Genomic DNA, 15,810 nt, shown 5'->3' on the forward strand with positions numbered 1-15,810 from the left:
ACGGGCACTTGTCTGATTGGGTTTTTGGAGTGTAGGGGTGGAAAGATTCTGCACCATGTGGCAATCACTAAGTTATATTTGAACTAGAAATCGTCCCTGTACCTGATCACTATAGACACAGGGCGGTTCACAAATGCAAAGAAAGCACTTGAGACCGTTTTTTCTTTAGCTGCTCATCTTTCCAGTGGAACTTCCCTAAGTGCTCATTTGGGTTATTCCAGTCACTAAGGAGTGAGGAGAGTTTGCCTGGTTGGCTCCTTGTTGAAACTGAACAACATTAGAAGACGTGAGCTAGGTACTGACTTTCAACATTTGAAATACGTGAGCTTAGAAGTTAATCATAATATATGGCTGTAACTCCACTTACACTATCTGCTCTCTGCGTTCAATAATGATAAGGATTATCATAATGAGTTTTGGATATTAAGCAGCAACTTTTAAAAACACGAAGGTTAGACAGGGACAGATAAAATGGACTGTTCGGAACCGGGGGCTAGGACTGTACATATACTTTGCCGTTCTCTGTGCAGAATGAGTGCAGGACACAGTTCTGTTAAGTTACACAGGACTGGAGTTGGAGCAGAGTGTGGGACCTGGAGTTGGAGCTGAGTGTGGGACCCCTCCAAGTGCATGACTGCATGCCCATGAAGCTGACCCCATTCGGTGAGCTGCAGAGGAGGTCAGAAACAGGTGCAGGTCCCACCAGATCACCCATACGATATTTTCCTTAGACACCTAGGTGCATAGCAAAGGAGTAATCTTAACCTCTGCTTTATGATTGTGTCTTAATAATTAATCAATGACTCCTAGTCAATATAATGAGTACCAGGAATTCATTGTTCAACTCAGCAACTAAAACTGTGATATGCTTTTACCCATTGGTCCCTCTGGTTCTTATCTCTTTCTCTGTTTCAGATTGTACACACAAACATACACACACACACACACACACACACACACACACCACACACACACACACACAAGCACACATACAGACACACACTCACACATACATACACACTCACACACAGACAGACACAGACACATACCACACACACACACACAAGCACACATACAGACACACAGTCACACATACATACACACTCACACACAGACAGACACAGACACACACACGCACGCACGCACGCACGCACGCATGCACCCACTTCAGTGTGCAGTAGGGGAAGAAAACATTTAGAAGTGGCATACTCTTAGACTTTTTCATTCGTCTGAGTTTTGTGCTTGAGACAGGGCAATGTGTTCAAAGCTCTCAGTTCTCATTAAAAGAAGGAGTTCCATTTTTAAACAGGCATTTCAGAGGCTCACTTCAGGGTGTTTTCTCAGTAATCCTCAGGTAACAACACTTGCATGGACCTCCTCCAGAGTCCTGTTGCTCAGTGATTGTTGTTAAACCTCTAAAAAACATGCTTCTGGAAGACAGAACATTCTGACTGAGAGGGGAGGGAGGGTTTGAAAAACCTCCAAGGAACATTTGATCATATTAATCATAATATAATGACTCCTGAAGTTTACTCTTTAGATTTTTTTAAAGGTGTGTGTTTTCCTCCCTGACTACAAGCCTTGGCTCTTTAAACAGATATGCTAAACGTAACCACCTTGAGTATGAGGAAATGGAGCCAGGACGTCCATGACGTATAGGAACTCAAGGAGTCTGGTTGGGATCTGTACTTTATGAACACACACTGCACTGAGGTTAAGGTCTCTGCAGAGCCAGATGCTTCTTAGGCTGTAGGGTGCTGGGAGGACATTTTTGCCTGCGCTCATCAGCATGCTGTGCAGGGCCTCTGTAGTTCCCGTTACCACCTCACAAAGTGCCAGCAACACTTGGTTGCCACGGTTTCCCTTTTCTCTGGCTGGCTGGTGTGTTGACAGTCCAGTTCCTAAGGGTTGGCTGTTCCCATCCAGGGAGAGGCCACCCTATTTGGCGCCATCTCTATATTCATTGGTACTCTGCAGAGTTCCTAAGGTGGAACAGGGGTTAACTCTTTATCTCCCAGAGGTGGATTTTATTGGGCATGATAACCCCATTTGTAAGTGAGTTGACTCTTCTGATCGCCCAGGAACAGTCTCAGGTTGGTCCAAGAAGCAAGCTGCTTGCGTGGATATAGACAGACACTTCCTGTGCCTGTGGACACGGATGCAGGAAAGTGAAGGAAGAAAGCTCCACGTGCTGGGGTGACGCTGTAGAGGGAGGAAACAACAGCTTCTAAACTCAGCTGTTTGAATCTGGATTTAACTGCAAAGACAGTTGCAATTAATTTATTTTCCCACATTGGGTATTTAGAGCCTACATCTTTTAAAGGTGGAATAGCAGGGGGTGGCTTAGGAATGCCGTATTAGTATGAGAAACAGAACTTGATCCTCGCCACTCACATCAGAGTCACGCACAGTGGCACATGCTGGGCTCACAGTCCCAGCACTGGGCAGGCAGAGGCAGAAGAATGTCTGGAGCTTTCTGGGCAGCCAGTGTATCTGTGCGCTCCAGGGTCACTGGGAGGCTTGTTTCCCAGATGAGGAGCAACGTGAAGGCAACTTGTGTTAACATTTCTTCAACAGACTCACACACAAGTGTGCACACACGTGCATGCGCACACAGATGCACACAAGGACATACACAGACACACACAGACACACATGCACACAGACACACACCGACACACATACACATGGACATATACAGAGACACATACAGAGACACACACAGACATACACACAGCCAAACATACACACAGATATACACAGAGACACACAGACACATAGAGACATACAGACACACACAGGCACGCACACAGGCACACATATACACACAGACACATATACACACAGACACACACAGACACAGACACACACATACACAGAGTTAAAATTGGTCTTCTGTGCTAGACTACCTCCTGCAATTTTAGTTGACAAGCCTCATGATATTAGGTTAATAACACACAAGGAAAATTTAGAAACAGACAAGCAATGTCACAAACCCTGGCTGATGGACGCACCTGGCCTCTGAGCTCTTAATTAAGCACTGCACTGTTTTCTTTTGGTGCAGAGGCTTCTGGACTCTTCCTCTATCTTTACTCACAGAAATTTAATGTTTTTACGTGTGTTCAGAGATTAAAGATCAAGACAAAAGGGCACACACACGCACACACACAAAAACACACTCACAGAACACATACACACAGAGAACACACATACAAACACAGAACACAGAACACATGCATGCACACACACACAACACACACACAGAACACACACACACACAGAACACACGCACACACACACAGAGTTACAAACACACCCACACTCACAAACACAAGTCAGTAATGCACTGACTGGAGGAGAAGACTCAGTCTCGTCTAATGAACGTTATTTTCTTTTTCACAGTCTTGATGTCAAAGTCTCTAGAACTCTTATGAATCAGTGTACTCATTAGAAACAAACATATAAACAAATCAACAACCACAGCTTTTATAGCCATTGAAACAATCACAAAAGGATTAGTGAAGCTTTGAGCTCCCATCAGAGGTGTTGTTTTATGGCCATAATTCAGGGTGATTTCCTGCTCCTCTTCCCCTCACAGAGGCAAATAAAAACAGTGGCTAAAGGACCGCAAGGGTTTGATTATTCTGCTCAGCTTGCTGACGTGGAGGGGAGTAAAACTGCTTCCCAGTGAACCCAGAAGCTTTTAATTTTAACCTTCCCTTTCCCCACACCTCATGGATGGAGTGGGGTTTCCCAGTTGATAAAACAGTGCATTTGCCTGTTCAGCTCCGCAAGCCAGCTTTGCCTTGGGAGCTGTGCTCTGTTGACATTTAAGGCAGGAATTCCCTGGGAAAACGGTCAAGAGATTCTTTTGGTGTGGCTGGCAGACCTCCAAAAGGTCTAGAGTTCCCCTGCCCAGGCAAATAGGGAGAGAGAACAGGAGGGAGGGAAAGAGAAACAGAAGGACTTTATTGAGTGACTCTGTTTCATCTGCAGCTTGTACAGAAAAGAAGAAATGTGGCTGGGTGACTGGATGCTTTTCTTGCCCCTTATCTCCTACCCGGCTAATATGACAGTGCAGAGTGTGGCTAGTCCTTTAGACGCAGCTTAGACAGCAGGGGAAAATTTGATTTGCTGGGAAGCCAAGACCTCTGCGATCTTACTGAACTGGACCAGGTTTAATAAATTAGCTAGTCATCCAAAATGCGGAAATTGCTCCAACTTTGAGTTAATTTGCCTGTATTAGAGCTAAAGCATCATGTGGGCGTTCGCTGTCACCTGTAACAGTTTCCTTATGGATTTAACAGACTAACAAATATGGTTCTAGTTTCGAGGATAGAGCATGGGCCGAGGAGGGGGCACAGTCCCCAAAGCAGTGGTGTGCAAGCATTTGGGCCCAAGTTTGGATCCCCAACACTTATTAACAACTGGGTACGGCAGTGCCCCTACAACCCCAGTGCTGGTTAGCAGGAGGGGAGGATCCCAGGGCTTTGTGCACAGCCAGCTGAGCCTATTAGTGAACTGCAGGTTCAGCGAGAGACCTTATCGTAAAAACAAGGTGTAGGAGAACTACTGAGGAAGCTGCCTGATGTTGACCTCTGGTCATTAAATGCACACACACACACACACACACACACACACACACACACCACATAAACAGTCCCCCTCCCCCAGTATATAAGAGCAGAGCAGACACTCAAAACTCTGTGCACAACATGATAGGGCAGGCTAAGCAGGAAAAAAAAAATAATAATCTTTTTTTTTTCTTTAAAAATAATGCTAGAATCAGGTCATTTCCCATTGCAAACTCAACACAACTGATCTGCAGCAGTCACGGGATGAGGCGTGGCTTGGGTGAGCTTGAGGTACTCAGGACAGATCTTCCTCCGTTTGCCATGTCTCCACACATCCTTTCTTCCGCATGCCTATGATTAGAGAGGCACGTGTGAAGACACTCACCAGGCCTCAGAAGTGTTAAGTCTTCTTACCAGTGGTTTCTTCTTTCCACACGTTTGTACATTTTGTCACACACTGGCTCTGTTCACATTGTGGAGATCCCATTCTTCCACAACTTTCCAGCCTCCTAGTGGTCTTAAAAGAGACCCCTCTGATTTGGTTTTTTTTTTTTTTTTGGTTCTTTTTTTTTTTTTTTTTTTTTCGGAGCTGGGGACCGAACCCAGGGCCTTGCGCTTCCTAGGTAAGCGCTCTACCACTGAGCTAAATCCCCAGCCCTCTCCTTATCTGGGGTGGTCTTAAGTATGAATTGCTCCCCAGATGGTGGTGCTGTTTGGAGAATTCAGGAGAGTCCTAGTCCACTGTCTTCTGTGCTGGTAACTGGGCTGTGAGCTCTCAGTTTCCTGCCCCAGGAGCCATGCCGGGAGCTCACTGCGGTGTTTCCCTGCAGCGATGGACTCATCCCTCTGGAACCGTAAACTTAAATAAACCGTAAACTTAAATAAACCGTTTCTTCTTGAGTTGCCTTGATCCTGGTGTTTAATCACAGGAACAGAAAAGGAGCTAAGACAACATCCAACCTTATCTCTGAGCCCATCGGAATCTGAATTGTCTCTTGACACAATTCTACCAGAACATGTTCTGTTTGTGATGCAGACATGGCTACTCTTGTGAGCACAGTAATTCTAGCAGAGGAAAAAAAGCACCTTTATTGGTGTTATCCCAGTCATCCAAACGCCACACAGAACGCCTGTGCTTTGGTCTGCTTGTAAAGCTGTTAGCAGTTTGTATAGTTCCCAATAGTAGTTTGGAATGGGGCGGTTTGCGTATAACTTGTTAATCTTTCTACAAACAGGATCTAGTTGCTTTTTTTTACGTAAAAATTTTAGTTTGAAGGAAGAGATTTGTTTAAAAACAGGTGAGTGATCTGGTGGTGGTCGATAGAGTAAATTATGATTCATGCTATAATCTGAGTGGTTTAGACAACTGAATATTTTAACAAAACCTTAAGAGTTTACTAATGACCTCGGTACCACCTTTGTATTTGTTGTTGAAGTGGTTTATACACTCTTCCACAGGGCATATGGATTTTATTAACTCTCAGAGAAAAGCAGTTGCTACTGGTCATATTCTACTTTTAATTTTTGTCATTTATGTGGTACTGGGGATTGAACACTGCCTCATGCCTGCTTAGCATGGGGTCCACTACCAGCCCTCAGTGCTGTTGTTTCAGTGAGAAGGTGTTCTACAGAATGGATGAGAGATCTCTTCAGTGCTCTACCTCTGAGAGCTGAGTAAAGTAGCTCATTGGTTGTTGGGAGAGCAAAACGAGATGTCTGGTGTCCGCATGCATGGCTGGCTCAGCACCTCGCTTCAGCTGAAAGCGTTAAGCTCAACCGCAGAACAACGTAAGGATGCAGCTCGTGCTAGTCAAAACACTGTGCAGATATTATGCAGATAAAAAGCTTTGATTCTGGTGATTTCAGAGTTGGCAGGGCGAATGTTCTAGTGGTCAGTCATTTGTCAAAATTACATAGTAGAGGACAAGAGTCAACCCTAGAGTTTGGGTTTGGGACACGTAGGTATCACCATTGGGTTTATCCACTTTAGTTAAGGAAGCTAAACAGGATTTTTTTTTTTTTTATTGTGTTAGGATTTACTCGCTATTTAATACAGTGAGTCATCAGGTCATAGTACACCTTTTAAAAGGGAGAACAAACACAACTCTATTCAACCATTTTCTGTGGGAAACCGTCTGATCCGTGCTGTGGAAAGCTTGATAAGAGTCAAGTCTTATCAAAGTTAGATTCAAGGTCAAGGGCAGAAGATGGATTTAAACATGATTTATTTATAAAAACAAGCAAACAAACACAAACAAAAACAACCTCTGGACTAAGCGAATAACCAAGTGATTAAAAATATTTCACGGTGTCTAGATATAAATCAGTTTAAACTTTTAGTCTGTGTTGTCAAAGTAATAAACTTGTTAATATGTCGGAAGCAGGCAGAGAGGAGTTTGAGATAGCAGCCTGTTTCTGAAGGTGCAAACGTGAGAGAAGAAGCCAGCTGGTGGACAGGGTCAGCCTTGCTGGTCAGCAGCTGGGAAGCACACACACACACACACACACACACACACACACACACACACACACACACATACATACACAGAGACGGGGGGAGAGAGAGAGAGAGAGAGAGAGAGAGAGAGAGAGAGAGAGAGAGAGAGAGAATATGCAAGAATGCAATACTGCTGTTGGTTTTGTTGGTTTCAGGCATCTCCTGGATCTTGGGACAGATCCTACCGTATCTTGGAGTCCTCAAGTGTCCAGTCTTCCCTCTGTGGTCCTGGTCAGGTGATTCTGTGTTTTACAGTTTTCTATGCTAAGCTCCTCAAACCAACTTGCTATCAATCCAAGTCGCCAAAATGAGATCAAGCCTTCATATGGAAATTCTTCCTGGAAAGAGAAAATGCCTTTGCCTAACCCTTCCTCTGTCTCCTGTGGGAGGCATCTCTTTATCTTCTTCATCTCCACTTGTTTCCTTTACTACTGTCCTGTAAATTCTGCCCGCCTGCCTGCCTGCCTGCCTGCCTGCCTGCCCGCCTGCCTGCCTTCCTTCCTGCCTGCCTTCCTTCCTGCCTGCCTGCCTGCCCGCCCGCCCGCCCTCCTTCCTGCCTGCCTGCCTGCCTTCCTGCCTGCCTGCCTGCCTGCCTTCCTTCCTTCCTTCCTTCCTTCCTTCCTTCCTTCCTTCCTTCCTTCCTTCCTGCCTATCTTCCTCCCTCCCTCCCTCCCTCCCTCCCTCCCTCCCTTCCTTCCTTTCTCCCTCCCTCCTCCTTTCTTTCTTTCTTTCTTTCTTTCTTTCTTTCTTTCTTTCTTTCTTTCTTCCTTTCCTCTTTCTCCCTTCCTTCCTTCCTTCCTTCCTTCCTTCCTTCCTTCCTTCCTTCCTTCTCTTTTTCTTTCTGTTTTTGCCAGGGTCTCACTATACATCCTCGTGGCTGGAACTCACTCTGTAGGCCAGGCTGGCCTCATACTCACAGAGATTCACCTGCCTCTGCCTCCTGAGTGCTGGAATCGAAGGTGTGCACCACACAACTGGCTTTACTCCTGTTCCCGCCCTCCCTTTCCTGTACCCTGCAGCATCTTTGGCACGCCTCTTCTCCTTTTGCTATGACTTTTTATGTGTTGAGATTATGCTACTCTTAATATCATTCCTTCCCTCCCTCCAAACCCTTGATATGTCTCTCATTTAAATTCATGGCCTCTTGTTTTTTTTTTTTTTTTTTTTATTAATTGTTGTTACAGGCTCACTCACACGCATATACATATATCTCCCTCCCTATAAACTGTTCAGCTTGTATAATGTTACTTGTATGTATCTTTCTAGGACTGATCATTTGTTATTGGATAACCATCTGAGGTAGCACTATTGTTTAATCCAGACCCTCTGAGACTTTTTCTTACAGCTCCTATTCACCTGAGAAACTTCTGTATAAAATATACAAATCAAACAGTTGCTGCTAACGAGTCCTAAGTTTTAAAATCATCTTGATGTATGTGCCAGTATTTAATATTATATATCAAAAATAATAACATATAACTTATTAGAACCAAAAGCAAATTTTCACAGTGATGAGATGCTTACTTTTATATGAGTAGTATATGACATCTCAGAGCATAGTGCATCGTCAACATTTTCCAGACTCGGTTGATATTGTTTTTTTATAATCATCAATGTTGAGAACTCAGTTCTCATAAATAAGTACTACAGGATGAAGGATGACAGAAGCTATGTCAAGAGCCAACTCTTGGAAATTCTGTCCTAAACCAAATGAAAATTCCTTTAGTGATTTAAAAAATGAAACTTGTCAATAATTCAAACAACAACTTTCAAAATTAAACATTTTAACACAATACAATCCAAATACATATTGATATTTATATTCTGATATTTATATTCTGAGGAAAAATTGATAGTCTTCTTTCTCTATAATCAAGGCCTTTGGTCTCCACAAGAGCAGAAAACTTGAGATGTACAGCAAAAACACTGAGATTCATGACACACAATAGTCCTCCGTCTGAGGTGAGGCAAGGATTTTAGGGAGTGTGTGCTGATGTTGTGTGCTGTGACAGAATGCCCAGAGTAAAGGTCTCATGCTGGGTCTCTAGAACAAGGGTGACAGTGACTTTGTGCAATGCAACACTGGCCACTATAGAAAACACCTCAGAGTCATCATCTGCTGAATTTTTTTTCCGTCTTTATTAACTTGAGTATTTCTTATTTACATTTCGATTGTTATTCCCTTTCCTGGTTTCCAGGCCAACATCCCCCTAACCCCTCCCCTTCCTTATGGGTGTTCCCTTCCCAACCCTCCCCCCATTGCCGCCCTCCCCCCAACAGTCTAGTTCACTGGGGGTTCAGTCTTAGCAGGACCCAGGGCTTCCCCTTCCACTGGTGCTCTTACTAGGATATTCATTGCTACCTATGAGGTCAGAGTCCAGGGTCAGTCCATGTATAGTCTTTGGGTAGTGGCTTAGTCCCTGGAAGCTCTGGTTGCTTGGCATTGTTGTTCATATGGGGTCTCGAGCCCCTTCAAGCTCTTCCAGTTCTTTCTCTGATTCCTTCATTGGGGGTCCTGTTCTCAGTTCAGTGGTTTAATGATGGAATTCGCCTATGTATTTGCTGTATTCTGGCTGTGTCTCTCGGAGAGATCTATATCCAGTTTCTGTCGGCCTGCACTTCTTTGCTTCATCCATCTTATCTAGTTTGGAGGCTATATATGTATGGGTCACATGTGGGGCAGGCTCTGAATGGGTGTTCCTTCTGTCTCTGTTCTAAACTTTGCCTCCCTATTCTCTCCCAAGGGTATTCTTGTTCCCCTTTTAAAGAAGAAGTGAAGCATTTGCATTTTGGTCATCCTTCTTGAGTTTCATGTGTTCTGTGCATCTAGGGTAATTCAAGCTTTGAGCTAATATCCACTTATCAATGAGTGCATACTATGTGTGGTTTTTTTTTTTTTTTGTGATTGGGTTACCTCACTCAGGATGATATTTTCCAGTTCCATCCATTTGCCTATGAATTTCATAAAGTCATTGTTTTTGATAGCTGAGTAATATTCCATTGTGTATATGTACCACATTTTCTGTATCCATTCCTCTGTTGAAGGGCATCTGGGTTCTTTCCAGCTTCTGGCTAGTGATAAAAACTGCATGGTATTGGTACAGAGACAGACAGATAGACTAGTGGAATAGAATTGAAGACCCAGAAATGAACCCACACACCTATGGTCACTTGATTTTTGACAAAGGAGCCAAACCATCCAATGGAAAAAAGGTAGCATTTTCAGCAAATGGTGGTGGTTCAACTGGAGGTCAGCATGTAGAAGAATGCAGATCGATCCATGCTTATCACCCTGTACAAACCTTAAGTCCAAGTGGATCAAGGACCTCCACATCAAACCAGATACACTCAAACTAATAGAAGAAAAAGTGGGGAAGCATCTGGAACACATGGGCACTGGGAAAAATTTCCTCAACAAAAACACCAATGGCTTATGCTCTAAGATCAAGAATCGACAAATGGGATCTCATAAAACTGCAAAGCTTCTGTAAGGCAGAGGACACTGTTGTTAGGACAAAACGACAACCAACAGATTGGGAAAAGATCTTTACCAATCCTACAACTGATAGAGGGCTTATATCCAAAATATACAAAGAACTCAAGAAGTTTTCTGCAGGGAGACAAATAACCCTATTGAAAATGGGGCTCAGAGCTAAACAAAGAATTCACAGCTGAGAAATGCCGAATGGCTGAGAAACACCTAAAGAAATGTTCAACATCTTCAGTCATAAGGGAAATGCAAATCAAAACAACCCTGAGATTTCACCTCACACCAGTGAGAATGGCTAAGATCAAAAACTCAGGTGACAGCAAATGCTGGTGAGGATGTGGAGAAAGAGGAACACTCCTGCATTGGTGGGATTGCAGACTGGTACAACCAACCATTCTGGAAATCAGTCTGGAGGTCCCTCAGAAAATTGAACATTGAACTACCTGAGGACCCAGCTATACCTCTCTTGGGCATATACCCAAAAGATGCCCCAGCAATTAACAATGACACATCTTCCACTACGTTCATAAGCAGCCTTATTTATAATAACCTGCTGAATTTTCAATGGCTTTTTCCCCTGGTCATTGGACATTCAGAAATTACTGCCGCCAATGCTTTTAATGACCTCTCCCCTCCTCAGTTGGGTCTACAACCCACAATTTAAGAAGATGCACTTAAAACTCTCTCATTCACTCATTAAGAGCTCTTTGCAGTGGAAAATTACTGCATATTGTAATGAGCTTTTATGCAAAGTGTATATGTAAATGCCATATTAGGAACTGAAACAGATAATTTCAAAGTTTTACTAACAGTAATGATAATAATCCAATATATAGTACCTACATTGAATTTTTAATTTTAAAAACTTGTTTTAGACAAAGTCTTGTTCCATAGACCTGTCTGACTTGAAACTGGCCGTGTGGACTAACTAGGCTGGTCTCGAATCCTCAATGGCTTCTCTTGCTTCTGCCTCTGTAGTCGTGGGATTTAGGTGTAAACCACCATGCCCCGATTATATTGAATTTTTAAATTAAAATATATCTTCCAGGTAATACCAACTAGTGAAGAGTCAACCTCTGGCTTACTTTTGTACAAGTCTCTTCGTCCTTAGCTTTACAGAGCCAAGGGGACTTTTGTACCACTTCTGCCGTCTGTTTGACCTGGTCACTTGGGGAAGGGTGGTTAGAAAGCTGCTTCACATCGATGCTGCTGGGAGGGGGGCTTTTAGTATCCACACATCTAACTGTCAATGCTGTCCTATGACCCAAACTCCACAATAGTTTCTTCAACTTTAGCTGACATGCATGATCTATTGGTGAGCCTTTTAGACTTGGGTGCTTTAAAATAATTCATCTTTTGCATTTGGGCCACTGTTCCTTGAAGGGACAGCTCCCACTTGCACGCTCTGTAGTTTGGGAAGCTTTGGTTTACTGAGTATTAGGACTCCCCTGAGCACCGAGACGCTGGCTTTACAATATTCATTGCAGACACTCAGAGCACATTAGTCATTAAACATCGGCACTAATCAAGTCAAGAGTGTTTAATATTGAGAATACTGGCTAACTCATGGAGGGCAGACAGAAATTGTAGTTTTCTGACATAATTTTTGCTCAAAAGATCAAATATTAATAGAAACAACATTGTCAGGTTTTCCTGGAGTGAAAGACTCGTTTATTTATTTCTGAGGAAATATTTTTTCCAAACATCGAATTTGAATAATTATGGTCTGCCCACCATTCATTAAAGTCAATATAGCATTCTTTGAGAGAGGGGTTTGGCTCACCTGTGGCGTGAAGCAAACCACTGACTGGCTCTGAGGTACAAATGCTTCTTGAACACTTTCTGTTTTGCCTCATGGGATAATAAAATGATGTGGATTTGTAGGTTAAGAATTAATAACATGAGCATTCTTGTCCCTTATTAGTCACATTATAAGTATGGCTCGCATTGGCTTTATGGTGTATGGTGTTGAAGGAGATGACTTGATGCCTCCATTTTAATGTACGCTAAGGTGCCAGCAGTTTGACTAACATAATTTTTAAAGATTCATTTATTTATTTTATGTATTGCGTACACTGTATCTGTCTTCAGACACACCAGAAGAGGCCATTGGATCCCATCACAGATAGTTGTGAGCCACCATGCGGTGACTGGGAACTGAAGTCAGGACCTCTGGACGATCAAGCAGTCACTGCTCTTAACCCCTAAGCCATTTCTCCAGCCTCCTCCAACACTGTTTTAATGCAGGTGGGAAAGGAGGACAGGAACTGACATGCTACTGGGTTGTGAAAAGAGTTTTCGTCTTCTGGGATTTCACAGAAGAGGACTCAAGGACCCAGAGTAAGTGTTCAGACTACAACATGAAAATCACCGATCAAATCAGTTAACCAATTTTAATAATTTCTCACCTAACTTTTTCTGCTAGCTTTTAAGCATATTCAGATACTATTCATCTTGGAAGAACGTACAATTTTGTTTAAAACTCCATGCAATCTACTAGAGACCATTGACTCTACTTTTCTGTTAGAACCAACTGCCCTTAAATAATCTTCTTCTCAGGCACACGCACATACACACACACACACACACACACACACGCACACACACACACACGCACACACACGCACATACACACACGCACACACATACACATACACACACATACACACATGCACACACACACGCACACACACGTACACACACATACACATACACACATACACATACACACATACACATACACACACACAACACACACACACACACACACACACACACACGCACCTTTGTAGCCCATTGTAATACAGTTTCTATCCCCTTTCTCTTCCTTGTCAGGTTCCAGAATGTCTGTCTTTGTGACATCAGGTGACAAGCTCCATTCTGATTTTCTTTGCCCCTTTTCCAGCTCTTCACTAGAGTGAGCACTTGGTCCATCACGGTTAGTGCTGGGCACTGCTGTGCTGAATGCTTTCTACAACACAACTCATTTAATTTGGGGCAACCCAGTGTGCTACTCTAAGTCCTTATTCTGGAAGCCAGGAAAGCTGTTTACATCATGATCTCTCAAGTTAAGTACAGAGCCTCAAATCTGGCACCCTGCGGATCTTACCCATAATACTATGCCTTCTAGAACCCTTGTTTTCCTTGCTTTTATTTTTTTATTCTCTACTTATTTTGATGCTTCTTCTTTGGTCCAAGTAAAACATTATTCATTCAGTGACCAGGGAGATAGCTCAGCTGTCAAGAGCATTTGTTGCTTTTTGTAGAGGACCCAGGTTTGGTGCACAGTAGCCATGTCGTGTCTCACAACCAACCATCAGTTGTTTTGGGGAATTCAGTCTTCTGCAAGTACCAGGCACACATGTGGTGACCTATAAAAACCTGCAGGTAAAACACTCATACACATAAAGTATTTTATAAATCTAAGCAAATTAAAAAGGGATGATTCATAACTCAAAATTCAGTGTTTAAGATCATTTAGCTGGCCATGCCCGAGTCATATGTCTTCCCTCACCCTGGGTTGGCATTGCCGGAGAATGGGAGACTGGTAGCTTTTGGCTTATGAAAATGCCCTAAAGCTATCTAAGAGCCCCTTATAAAGGCAAATAAAGATGATGACAGAAAGGAATTAGTAAGTGGCCATTTCACTTAGTCTCCCACTTTCTCCCTCCTGACTCTTATTTATATTTTGGAACTGAGTTCAGGATCTCTATGACCTGACTTCCCTAGGAGGTAGTCAGCACTAACCTCTAAATGGTCAGAATTTTAAAACCACGCACTGTAGTTACCTGCTTGCATTTCTTCATTAAACTGTGCGAGTTGAAAAGGTGTGATGATGCTATTGCTGCTGTACACCCTGAAAATTGGTGTAGGTCCTGGTGCCTGGCACAATCTTATTATTTAATATTGCTGAATAAACAAATATGATGAATTTACAAGTGAGTTGGGCATTCCTAAAAAAATGTCTCGAAGAGGCTATAGGAAGTATACTCAAGTAGTCTAAAGATTTTAGGATTATTTTCATAGAACTAATGAGTGAAGGTGGAGTTGGATACACCTCAGATAGCCAGAGCTGTGCGACTAAAGTAAAGAAACCAGGTTTCAGCCCCTTTTGGGGCTGCTCGAGGTTGAGGCTCAAATGGTGACTTCAGGGGCGAGGAGGTGGGGGAGGAAGCGGCTGAAGTGGAGGCTTCCAGTCTGGGGGTAACCTGATTGAGGTGGTGGACAGGGAGGCAAAAAAGGAGACCAGTCAGTCAGAGAAGAATGTGATGATAGAACTGCATAGGCATGAAGGTGTCTTTCTCTGTCTTGGGAAGGAGGATGCTCTTGTCACAAAGAATCTGGCCCCTGGAGACTCTGTGTGGAGAGAAGAGAGTCTCTGTTCCACAGGGAACTGACAAGATCAAGTACAGAGCCTGAAACTCCTTCTGCTTCAAGCTGGCAGCAGCTGGCAGAGCAGCGATCCTGGGTGGCATAGACCCAGTCCACACCAATCCAGAGACAGGGTGCCCCAGGTACCACTTTTCCCAACATATCTGATATAATTTGCCCGGATGGTCTGGCCTATGCAGTTGAGTTCTCCCCACCACTCTGACTGTGAGCTCATCAACTTGGCCAGCATTATTTCTGTCACTGGAGATACTAGGCCCCGACACTAACGGTTATCTCCATGGTGACTGTGATCTTGGCCAACGTGATCTAGCCAGACCAATCCTAGATTGTGGCCCTGAATGTCCACATCTTCTTGTGGAATGGAGGATAATTTGTGATCTCAATTAGGCCAACCACACTGATTCCACAGTCTCGGCAGAAGCTGTGTTTGCATCTGAAGTTAAGGGGATACATCAGAAGAACATGAAGCCCCAGGAGCCACTGACCTTACAGCCCTATGAACGAGACGACGCAGTGGTTGTAGTTGTGTACAGATTACCTCTCAAGGTAAAGAATTGAAACTCAGAGCTGTCTGGATTGAAGAAATGTGTATTGTTACTGTTGCATGTGCTTTTTTCCTTATTGAGAGACTCATTTGTCCAAAAAAGAAATGAAGATTGAAATTGTTGGCCTGAGTTAGATAACTCTGGGAAAAGAAGGATAGGAAATGCCAGAACAATATCTAAGAGAACAGGAAACAAGAACTAGTTAGGAACACGCTAACATATTAGTGAGAGATTGTGTGTGTGTGTATGTGTGTGTGTGTGTGTGTGTGCATGTGTGTGTCTTTGTAAGTGTGCGGATGCATGTGTCTATGT

The 15,810-nt window shown here is 43.4% G+C and overlaps 1 pseudogene; it reads left to right on the top strand.

The window, feature by feature from the left end:
* Nucleotides 1-14,393: 14,393 nt before the first annotated feature.
* On the top strand, nt 14,394-15,525 carry LOC147999670 (rRNA 2'-O-methyltransferase fibrillarin pseudogene; annotated as a pseudogene).
* Nucleotides 15,526-15,810: the final 285 nt, after the last annotated feature.

Source organism: Rattus norvegicus, chromosome 18, assembly GCF_021556685.1.
Source record: "Rattus norvegicus strain SHRSP/BbbUtx chromosome 18, alternate assembly SHRSP_T2T, whole genome shotgun sequence".
Classification (NCBI taxonomy): Eukaryota; Metazoa; Chordata; class Mammalia; order Rodentia; family Muridae; genus Rattus; species Rattus norvegicus.